This window comes from Schistocerca gregaria, chromosome 3 (assembly GCF_023897955.1).
Source record: "Schistocerca gregaria isolate iqSchGreg1 chromosome 3, iqSchGreg1.2, whole genome shotgun sequence".
Classification (NCBI taxonomy): Eukaryota; Metazoa; Arthropoda; class Insecta; order Orthoptera; family Acrididae; genus Schistocerca; species Schistocerca gregaria.
This window is the reverse complement of record NC_064922.1, coordinates 802,765,733-802,777,742: the sequence shown is the minus strand read 5'-3', so window position 1 is coordinate 802,777,742 and position 12,010 is coordinate 802,765,733.

Sequence of the window (12,010 nt, the reverse complement as noted above, 5' to 3'; positions counted from 1 at the left end):
TGTAGATATCTCCTGCTGCTTTTTTGTCACACTTGTTCATCTACCTTCACACCAAGTCAAATGACATAATTATCGGAAACGTTTTATAGGTCAGATATACTTATGGATAATAACACAGGTTGTGGGTAATAACAAAAACCATGCCTGTATGAGGCTTAGCCCTTAACCGAAACTGTTACACTGTCTAAACCTGACATGGATTCTAATTTTCTCTCCCTGCGGAACGAGCTTGTAGATTAGGAGACGTAAGCGAGACGCGGAAATAGAAACTGCGGAGAGCACCGCCGAGGAGGCGACATGGGGATTTATTGAACCCGTTTTATGCCTTTCAACCAACTTAGCAGACGAAGAAATAACACTGTATTAAAGGAAGTATATCTTCTCATTTTACTGCGCTGAAGAGCTAGGGGGCTATAAAACACATCTTAAGAATTTAGAGTTTCATAAAACTCAAGCACCGTCCAAGGGCGGTTCTCGAAATGAAAGGGGAGAATAGGTATATATACGTGCCGCTTTTATTCGCGCTGGCGCCGCCCGACGCCGGAAATCGAAGGGCGTAGCCGGGCTGGACACAGCCGCCCTCAGATGCCCTAAAGGGCGCTCTAACGTAATGGGACTGAAAAAATATATCGGGGGTATTCACCTCTATCAGTCGAAAGGGAAAGAGTGCGTACGTTACTTCTCTCAAAGTGATGCGGAAGTCATTCAACAGAGCTTACACGGAGTTTCTGCCGAAAGACTACCTTTGCTCACCTGGCATCTGACTAAAATACAGGTAGATTCTAATGGAGAGAAACACGCCAGCTGTGAAAGGAGTAATGGTACAAGCGTTAGAAGTTATCATCATAATAATAATCACCATCACCATCATCATTAAAATCGTCATCTTCCTTATTGTCACCACCACCAGCTACGTGCACTCCGCTGCTGGAAAGTTATGACTTCTAGAATTTTCCATCAATGACAATAATGAGTTGTAAACGTCCATGTCGCCTCAGCATTTTTCTGACTTCATCTACAACCGTTCTAACATGTAGTCGTCATAATATTTTCTTACCTCCTGTAATCCAGGAACCAGCTTCCATTTCCTTAGCATTTTGAATTAAAATCTTTTAATATTAGAGTTTTGGAAACTAAACCTTTCTACGGATTAGATAATTTAGTCTGACAAGGTTTGTATAATCGAAGATATAAAGTAATGACATCTTTCCCATTTGTATGCGATCTCCATGCCCTATTTTCGTGTGAGTATCGTGAAGTTTTTCGAACAGTTCTTTTGTATGGACATAGTATAAAACAGCGCTGTGCTCTCCTCTTACTGGTTCAGTAAGCTTTTCTTTTTCGTCAACTTCAATATCTTCATATCTTCTTAGTCGATGATAATCAACACTCTCTTTTCTCTGCTTTGCTCTGGCCTGTTTATCATCTATTAAATAACAATATATCTCTCTTGTAGCCGGCCGGTATGGCCGTGCGGTTCTAGGCGCTTCAGTCTGGAATCAAGTGACCGCTACGGTCGCAGGTTCGAATCCTGCCTCGGGCGTGGATGTGTGTGATGTACTTAGGTTAGTTAGGTTTAAGTAGTTCTAAGTTATAGGGGATTGATGACCACAGATGTTAAGTCCCATAGTGCTCAGAGCCATTTCTTTGTCTCTTGCAATTATCCCGTTATTATTTGCTTCTTCCTGCAGCTGCGTATTCAGTGTGTCCAGGAACCTGCTTTTCATATCAAATGTCGTTTCCGCATTTGCTTGTATCCCACCTTCATCGTTAATATCGTTCTCGTGTGAAACAGTCATAGTTTAGTCTACGGAAGAATGATACGCACAATTAAAATCGAATGCCATTACATGTGATCAGCCTAGGTTCTACTAGCAAATAATTAGTACCGGTATTTTCGATTACTGATGTAGGGCACGTCCATTAATTACGTGAGCTCAAAATGGGAGAAACTAGTCCAGCAAAAGTTCACCAGTTTTCATTTAAAGGGGGAGGTCAATTAAAATCCCATGTTAACTTTTTAAATGAGGAAATCTCTACATTGTAAAAGATAATATTTTGTTTTATAAAATTAATCCTGACCACTGACAATATTAAAGTACGAGCCAATCTTTACGTACACTGATTTAAACTGAATGCATTCCCCGATCTGAAATGCGTGCCGCTCATGTGACAGATTTTATTCGGTAAGTTTCCTCCCAGAGCGGTCAAATTCCTCCTTGTCGGCGTATAAAGAGTCGTGGCAATGCGCAAGTCACAAATTTACGTTAATGTGTTTAAAATGAATTTGTACCAAAAAGTTTGCGATGGAGATGTAAATTGGCCTACCGACCAGTCGAAACGAACGTGCCAGAGACATATAAGGCTTTTGTGGAAGGAATCTCTATATCCACATCTACATTTATACTCCGCAAGCCACCCAATGGTGTGTGGCGGAGGGCACTTTACGTTCCACTGTCATTACTTCTCTTTCCTGTTCCAGTCGCGTATGGTTCGCGGGAAGAACGACTGTCTTAAAGCCTCCGTGGGCGCTCGAATCTCTCTAATTTTACATTCGTGATCTCCTGGGGAGGTATAAGTAGGGGGAAGCAATATATTCGATACCTCATCCAGAAACGCACCCTCTCGAAACCTGGCGAGCAAGCCACACCGTGATGCAGAGCGCCTCTCTTGCAGAGTCTGCCACTTCAGTTTGCTAAACATCTCCGTAACGCTATCACGGTTACCATATAACCCTGTGACGAAACGCGCCGCTCGTCTTTGGCTCTTCTCTATCTCCTCAGTCTACCCGATCTTGGACGGATCCCACACTGATGAGCAATACTCGAGTATAGGTCGAACGAGTGTTTTGTAAGCCACCTCCTTTGTTGATGTTTTCTAAGGACTCTCCCAATGAATCTCAACCTGGTATACGCCTTACCAACAATTACTTTTTTGTCATCATTCCACTTCAAATCGTTCCGCACGCATACTCCCAGATATTTTGCAGACGTAACTGCTACTAGTGTTTGTTCCGCTATTGTATAATCACGCAATAAAGAATCCTTCTTTCTAAACTCAAGTTCACTGACAAGAATTCTCTTAGTGAACATACACACAGCTGAAATACTAAAACCCTTTTTCCAAAGCTGTTTCATAGAGGAAGACCTCACTGCAGTTCTTTCTCTAAATCCTCACACAAACTAAAATATGGCTGACATCGAAATAAGTGTCCAAGGAGTAGAAAACCAACTGGAATCACTCAACAGAGGAAAGTCCACGGGACCTGACGGGATAACAAATCGATTCTGAACAGAGTACGAGAAAAAACTTGCCCCCCTTCTAACAGCCGTGTACCGCAAGTCTCTAGAGGAACGTCAGGTTCCAATGATTGGAAAAGAGCACAGGTAGTCCCAGTCTCCAAGAAGGGTCGTCGAGCAGATGCGCAAAACTATAGACCTATATCTCTGACGTAGATCTGTTGTAGAGTTTTAGAACATGGTTTTTGCTCGCGTATCATGTCGTTTTTGGAAACCCAGACTCTACTCTGTAGGAATCAACATGGACTCTGGACACAGCGATCGTGTGAGACCCAACTCGCTTTATTTGTTCATGAGACCCAGAAAATATTTGATACGTGCTCCCAGGTAGATGCTATTTTCCTTGACTTCCGGAAGGCGTCCGATACAGTTCCGCATTGTCGTCTGATAAACAAAGTAAGAGCCTACGGAATATCAGACAAGCTGTGTGGCTGGATTGGTTTTTAGCAAACAGAACACAGCACGTTGTTATCAATGGAGAGACGTCTACAGACGTTAAAATAACCTCTGGCGTGCCACAGGGGAGCATTATGGGACCATTGCTTTTCACAATATATATAAATGACCTAGTAGATAGTGTCGGAAGTTCCATGCGGCTTTTCGCGGATGATGCTGTAGTATACAGAGAAGTTGCAGCATTAGAAAATTGCAGCGAAATGCACGAAGATCTGCAGCGGATAGGCACTTGGTGCAGGGAGTGGCAACTGACCCTTAACAAAGACAAATATAATCTATTGCGATTACATAGAAAGAAGGATCCTATACTGTATGGTTATATGATAGCGGAACAAACACTGGTAGCAGTCACTTCTGTAAAATATCTGGGAGTAAGAGTGTGGAACTATTTGAAGTGGAAAGATCATATAAAATTAATTGTTGGTAATACTGGTACCAGGTTGAGTGGTTAGCACACTAGACACGCATTCGGGAGGACGACGGTTCAATACCGTCTCCAGCCATTCTGATTTAGGTTTTCCGTGATTTCCCTAAATCGTTTCAGGCAAATGCTGCGATGGTTCCTCTGAAAGGGCACGGCCGATTTCCTTCCCAATCTTTCCCTAACCCGACCTTGCGCTCCGTCTCTAATGACCTCGTTGTCGACGGGACGTTAAACACTAACCACCACCACCACCAGGTTGAGATTCATTGGGAGAGTCCTTAGAGAATGTAGTCCACGAACAAAGTGTGGGATCCGTACCAGATCGGGTTGACGGAGGAGATAGAGAGGATCCAAAGAAATCCAAAGAAGAGCGGCGCGTTACGTCACAGGGTTATTTGGTAACCGTGATAGCGTTACGGAGACGTTTAGCAAATTCTAGTGGCAAACTCTGCAAGGGAGACGCTCTGCATCGCGGTGTAGCTTGTTCGCCAGGTTTCAAGAGGGTGCGTTTCTAGATGAGGTACCGAATATATTTCTTCCCCCTACTTATACCTCCCAAGGAAATCACGAATGTAAAATTAGAGAGATTCGAAGGCGCACGGAGGCTTTCAGACAGTCGTTCTTTCTGCGAACCATACGTGACTGGAACAGAAAAAAAGAGATAATGACAGTGGCACGTAAAGTGCCGTCCGCCACACACCGTTGGGTGGCTTGCGGAGTATAAATGTAGATGTAGATATATAACCTCTAGGCCACTCCGACCGGCCAAAGCGTATCAAGGCCATTATTACGGCCAGAGGTGACTGTTCTGGGTACTGATTTCTCAGTATCTATGCATCCAAATTGCGTGAAAATGTAATCACATGTCAGTTCTAGTATAATATACTTGCCTAATGAATACCCGTTTATCATCTACATTTCTTCTTGGTGTAGCAATTTTAGTGGCTACTAGTGTATTTCATTTACATATTCATCAGTTACATTTTGACCTTTTACCTATAATGTAAACAGAGACTACATTCATTCTTCTAAAAAGTATTACTATAAAATACAGTCAATTTGACGGTATTAGGTTTTTGCACCATGACGTCAGTAGTATTTCCCTCGGTCGACCTCACTGGCTTGCCCCTCAGGCGCAGCCCAGCCTCTGTGCTCGCCGCCGCCAGAAAGCTACCTGCGTTTTCCGCTGACGCGGCAGAGGTCCCTCCCACACGTCTCGACGTCCGTCACGCAGACAGCAGCACGTGCTCCGGAAAGCGTGTGTCAGGCGCCCCGGCGATGGCGCCTACTTCAGCTTCAGGCGCCACCTGGCGGCCGTATCGGCGCTTTCCGCGTCGCAGGGCGCGCTGGCGGCGCGTTTTACGGGCGGTCGTCTTTCGGGCACCTCGACCTGACCGCACGTCCTGCCGACGCGCAGGTTCCTCCTGGCCTTCCCTTCTGTGTCACCGCCCCACGGTCTGCCGACTTTAATCAAGGGGAACGTTCGCGACTGCCGTATGACTATTTGCTCTCAGAGGATCCATTTTCCTATTCTCCATTTATATGGGGGAATTATCCACGGACAGGAAGCTAAATGAAGTACGACTGAGATAGTAACGTTGGATGTCCTTCTTGCCGCTTGAGGTCGCTTGAGTTCCTTTGTAATTAGCGCTTTATTATTATGGCCTTTCGGTCTTGCCCCAACATCACAACGTCTAAGAAAATATTATTCAGAATATCGTATCGAGCAACATTTTATACAGTGTATCGTGGAAGTGATATCTTGGAGCACCAATGTTACTTCTTACGATACTCTGAATAACATTTTTTCTAGAATGTCTGATGATGGAGCATGACCGAAACGCCTTAATAACATATGTACATTCTGATCATGGGCCATGCCCGAAGAGTGTTAGCAGTAAAGTGCTAAGAACAAGAGGACTCCTATCATGAGCAAACTCAATCGCTGATAAACAAGTATTCCGTTAGTCTTATAGTGGTTGCGACCGTCTAAATACTCTCTGTTGGTGAAATAATCTGCAAATTAATTCGCTACTCACGGTGCGGAACTTGAGCTCACAATCAGATTAGAAGTCTTTGGAACGAAAAATTAATAGTTAGAGGCCTAGCACGATCCGATGAAAAACAGTTCCTTTCTTTAAACTGACGTTCGGCATGTTCAGTTACAGAGACTGTTAACTGTAGCATAAAACAAGTGTATACACGAGTAGTGAAAGTGACTGATCAAATTAGATGACACTGTAGCTGGTAATTTCAAATCTAAGTGTTTATTAAGCAACATAATTTATTTTGTGGCTAAGAACTCTTGAGATCGCAACGCTGGGCGGTAGGTAATGCACATAACGCTTCACTAAAATCCCACTAAAAAAAAACCGGGTGTTCACTTCCTAAACTTATTACTGCTTTTTTTTTTTCATGACACCTAATAAAGACATCACAGTTCACAACATAAAACATTTCGCGAAAGTATCTAAGTCCCATACGAAGTTCTCTTGCAGTACGATTTCGCAAATGTGACTGCATATATCGCAGAGCTAATTGTTCTCACACGAAGTATTCACTCAACCATCTCCCAGCGCGAACTATACACTATAATATCTACTACGACAAAGTCTCCCCTTTCACCTCCAAATATCAACTTTCGTCGAACTTTTCTGTTCTGTATGTTCCATTGATACCAGAGGTATCTGGTCTGTCGATGCCTTTAGCTCTTTACTCCCCCTCTTCCAGCCGCGCAGTAACTAGTGACGTACACTAATATTAGCCAAAAATTACAACTTTCGAAGCTGTAGTTCAGCTTAGATTAATGACGTTTTGTACGAAGCGTGCCACAACGTAAGTTAATTTCAGGTGATAAAATATATAAACAATAAGGTCTTTCTTGCATAATGTGAAACGAACATTTTATAACATCGTCTTTTACCTCCGCACAAGTGGTAAATTAAACCAGAAAGTTCAAGATAGGATAACAATGATCATTTGTTTTGACTGTACCATTTTCATAACTAAGAGTTCTTGCACATTATAGAAATGTAAGTATGTATGTATGTATGCTTGTATTCGTATTCCACAACTCCTAAAACACTCACTGATTTCAAGCAAACTTGGTACACATATTCCTTACTGTCAAACAACAGACGCACTTTCCTACCACATTTCAGGAGATATGGCGTAAAAAACAATGAGGTTCGGGAAAAACTTCCGCACTGTGAATGAAGTTTACATCTATTACTCTTTGCCATTAACTATTCAAAGAAGTTGAACATACCTACAAAATTATGTCATTGCTTGACACATAGGTCTGGCGATATGACGCCATAAACACTGATATTCGTAGAAAATTGCTGCATCATGCATGACGTTTCATTTTGTTATCTCGTTGCTACTAACGTTATTCGAAACATATTTCGTAGACAGTATCGACATATGCTACTGAATGTACCTTTACAAATATACCATTTGACGACACACAGTTATAAAAAAAATGACTTCTCGACGGTGGGATGCATGAGAAAACACCGCACCACACATGAAGTTTTAAAATACTTAATCTCCCTCTACATCTGCATCAGTACTCTGGAAATCACATTTAAGTGCCTGGCAGAGGTTTCATCGGACCACTTTTACAATTCTCTATTATTTCTATGACATAGTGCGGAAAGAATGAACGCCTATATCTTTCCGTACGAGCACTGATTCCCTTATTTTATACTGGTAATCGTTCCTCCCTATGTAGGTCTGTGTCAACAAAATATTTTCGCATTCAGAGGAGAAACTTGGCGATTGGAATTTCGTAAGAGGATTTCTTTTAATGATTTCCAGCCCAAATCGTGTCCCCTATTTCGCGATAATAGAAACGTGCTGCCTTTTTCTGAACTTTTTCGATGTACTCCGCCAGCCCTATCAGGTAAGGATCTCACGCCCTGCAGCAGTATTCTAAAAGAGGATGGACAAGCGTTGTGTAGGCAGTCTCCTTAATGGGTTTGTTACATTTTCTAAGTGTTCTGCCAATAAAACGTAGTCTTTGGCTAGTCTTCTCCACAATATTTTCTTTCCAATTTAAGTTGTTCGTACTTGTAATACCCACGTATTTAGTTGAATTTACGGCTTTTAGATTAGACTGATTGCTAGTGTAACAAGTTTGAGTTTCTTTTAGCACTCATATGGATAATCTCACACTTTTCGTTATTTAGGGTCACTTTTCTCACCATTCAGATATTTTTTCTAAATCGTTTTGCAGTTTGTTTTGATCTTATGATGACTTTATTAGTCGATAAACTAAAGCGTCATCTGGAAACAACCGAAGACGGCTGCTCAGATAGTCTCCCAAATCGATTATATAGATATACAACAGCAAAGGGCCTATAACACTAACTTGGGGAACACCAGAAGTTACTACTGTTTTACTCGATGACTTTCCGTGCATTACTATGAACTGTGACCTCCCTGACAGGAAATCACGAATTCAGTCACATTACTGAGACGATATTCTATAAGCACGCAATTTCAGTACTAGCCGCTTGTGTGGTACAGTGTCAAAAGCCTTTGGGAAATTCAGAAATACGGAATCGATCTGTAATCCCTTGTCAATAGCACTTAACACTTCGTGTGAATAAAGAGCTAGTTGTGTTTCACAGGAACTATATTTTGTAAACCCAAGATAACTGGGTGTCAATAGACCGTTTTCTTCGAGGTAATTCATAATGTTCGAACACAATATATGTTCTAAAATGCTGCTGTTTATCGACGTTAACGATATGGGCGTGTAATTTAGTGGATTACTCCTACTACCTTTCTTGAGTATTGGTGTGACCTGTGCAACTTTCCGGTCTTTCGGTACGGATCTTTCGTCGATCAAACGGTTGTATATGACTGTTAAGTATGGAGCTAATGCATCAGCATACTCAGAAAGGAACCCAATTGGTATACAGTCTGGACCAGATGACTTGGTTTTATTAAGTGATTTAAGGTGCTTCACTACTCCGAGGATATTTACGTCTACGTTACTCACGTTGGCAGCTGTTCTCGATTAGAAGTCTAGAACATTTACTTCGTCTTCTTTTTGTGAAAGCATATCGGAAGGCTGTATTTAGTAACTCTGCTTTGGCTGCACTATCTTCGATGGCATCTCCGTTGCTATCGCACAGAGAAGGCATTGATTGTTTCTTGCCACTAACATAATCTCTGGAAACTGTTGTAGGGATCTCGCATTGCAGTTCGCGCTAAATTTCGAGCTTCTGTAAAAGATGCTCCTATAGTCGAGCCAACCTCAGGAAATTCCTGACAGCTTTCAATGGCGAAGCACCAAAGGTCGTGGGCGAAACTAACAGCCCTTAATAGAGTCATTAAAAGACGTTGCCATTGAGGCGTTTACAAAATCACGTTGTAGGTACTCTAAGCAGCTTGGCTCAGTGTACAGAAACTGTCAGGAATCATCTCACATTGAGTCTACTGCTGGAGTACATGTAAGGTTTCGTTTCTAATAGAAAACTGGCAAATTGAATACCCGGTTAATGCCAGGTTTATCAGCTAGTATTAACTATACATTTATATAGGAATTCTGCAAGATGTCATATTGCACATGTTATTCAGCTTATCTGAGTGAAATATGCATATCTGAGGAACGTCAGATTGGGCTGTTTCAGTCTGAAATACATGCTAGCATGGGTTTTCTCGTCACGTTGGCAGCAGCCGCCGAAGGCTGAACCTTGTTGCTCCAGCTCAGTAGAAGAGGCGACGCTCACGCATCGACGACCAAATGCCCCTGTTTCCATTTGGTCACCGCAAGTTGCCTTTCCGCAAGCCTTTCCTAAATGCTATTTGAGGAAAAGTATCCAAAAGCGAGGATCGGATCCACCAGCATATAAAGAGGCGGGGACTTTCGTGTTGTCAGCACAGATTCAGTAACAGCAGAATGGCTAGGTGAGTAGAGCTCAGTGACTAAGGGCATGGACTAGACACTGGAAGACACCTTAGTAGCAGATCCATCAAGGACATACCAAACCTTCTAAAGTTGCCCATTTCGACTGCTGGTGATGTGACTTCGAAGCGCAAACACGAAGGAACGACCACAGCTGAATGGACGCCAAGGGTACTACATGTACTGACTGACACAAACCGTCGAGTATTGGGAAGTATGATTATAAAAAATTGCATACAATCAAAGGTAGGAATGTATCATAACTTCCAGAGCGCTACCAGCAGTCCAGTTAGGACAATGACTGAACGTAGGAAATTAAAATAATTTGAAGAGTTCCACGAAGCTTTGTACTGGGACCATTTGCTTCCCTGCGACTTACCTTCAATTCTCCTATAAAACCGTTCCGTTTGCGGATGACATAAGCACTCTCATGAACCTGTCACTCTGAAAATTGACAGAGCTATAGCAAACAGTCGACTGATATCCAAGCGACAATTTAGAAGTAAAAAGTCTTCGGTATTCTAGCTTAAATTTTCGAGTATTCAAATTATGTTTTTATGTAATGTATTTCGACTCCAGCATAAAATTGTTCGAAGTTTCCTGTTTACTTTCGCGCCGGTTATTCTATTCTATTCAATTCGTTGTCATTGTCTGATTCAGCTTACTGTTTTCTTTTGTTTGTGTATAAGATTTATGCTCTACACTGCTCACATCCCTTCTTGTTAGAACATCCTTCATTCTCCATGTGAACCATGATTTGTGGGGAACAGCTACGATCAGTTACTTATACCAAGTCTATGTGTAATGGTATGGAGCTGGTTGGGGGTGTGGAAAGTTACTGGGCCAGAGTATGTAAACAGTTTCAATAAACAAACTTTACTACAACAAGATCCAGTAAGTGAGGAGAAATATAGCTAACGAGCTGGTAGCGCCAGTGGCGGATACATACAGGGGGCGCCGGCCCGCCCGCATTGCCACGCGGACCGCACCGCTAGTCAGCCCGCACGCTATTCGTTCATTTATTTCGTCAGTCGCCTCTACTGAATCGAGCTATCGAGTAGACGTACTTTCCTATGTAGTACGCCATACCCGCGACCTCAATACTCATTAGCCACTGCGAGAGAGAGGAATGGGGCCCTCCGCGGAACTCACGCACTTCGAACGTGGTCAGGTGATTGGATGTCACTCCTGTCATACGTCTGTACGTGAGATTTCCAACTCCTAAATATCCCTAGGTCCACTGTTTCCGATGTGGTAGTGAAGTGGAAACGTGAAAGGACACTTACAACACAAAGGCGTACAGGCCGATCTCGTGCCTTGACTGACAGAGACCGACAACAGTAAAAGAAGGTCGTAATGAGCAATAGGCAGATATGTATCCGGACCATCTAACAGGTATTCCAAACTGTACCAGGATCCACTGCAAGTATTGCGACAGTTAGGCAGGAGGTGAGGAAACTTGGATTTAATGATCGAGCGGTTGGTCATAAGCCACATACCACGGCGGTAAATACCAAACAACGTCTCGCTTGGCGTAAGGAGCGTAAACATTGGACGATTGAACAGTGGAATAAACGTTGTGTGGTGTGACGAATCACGGTACTTAACGTGGCGATCCGATGGATGGGTGTGGGTATGGCGAATGCCCGGTGAACTTCATCTGCCAGCGTGTGTAGTTCTAACAGTAAAATTCGGAGGCGGTGATGTTATGGTGTTGTCGTGTTTTTCTTGGAGGGAGCTTGTACCTCTTGTTGTTTAGCGTGGCCCTATCACAGCACAGGCGTACATTGATATTTTAAGCACAATCTTACTTCCCACTACCGAAGAACAATTCGGGGATGGCGATTGCATCTTTCAACACGATCGAGCGCCTGTACATAATGCACGGCCTGTGGCGGAGTAGTTAAGCGA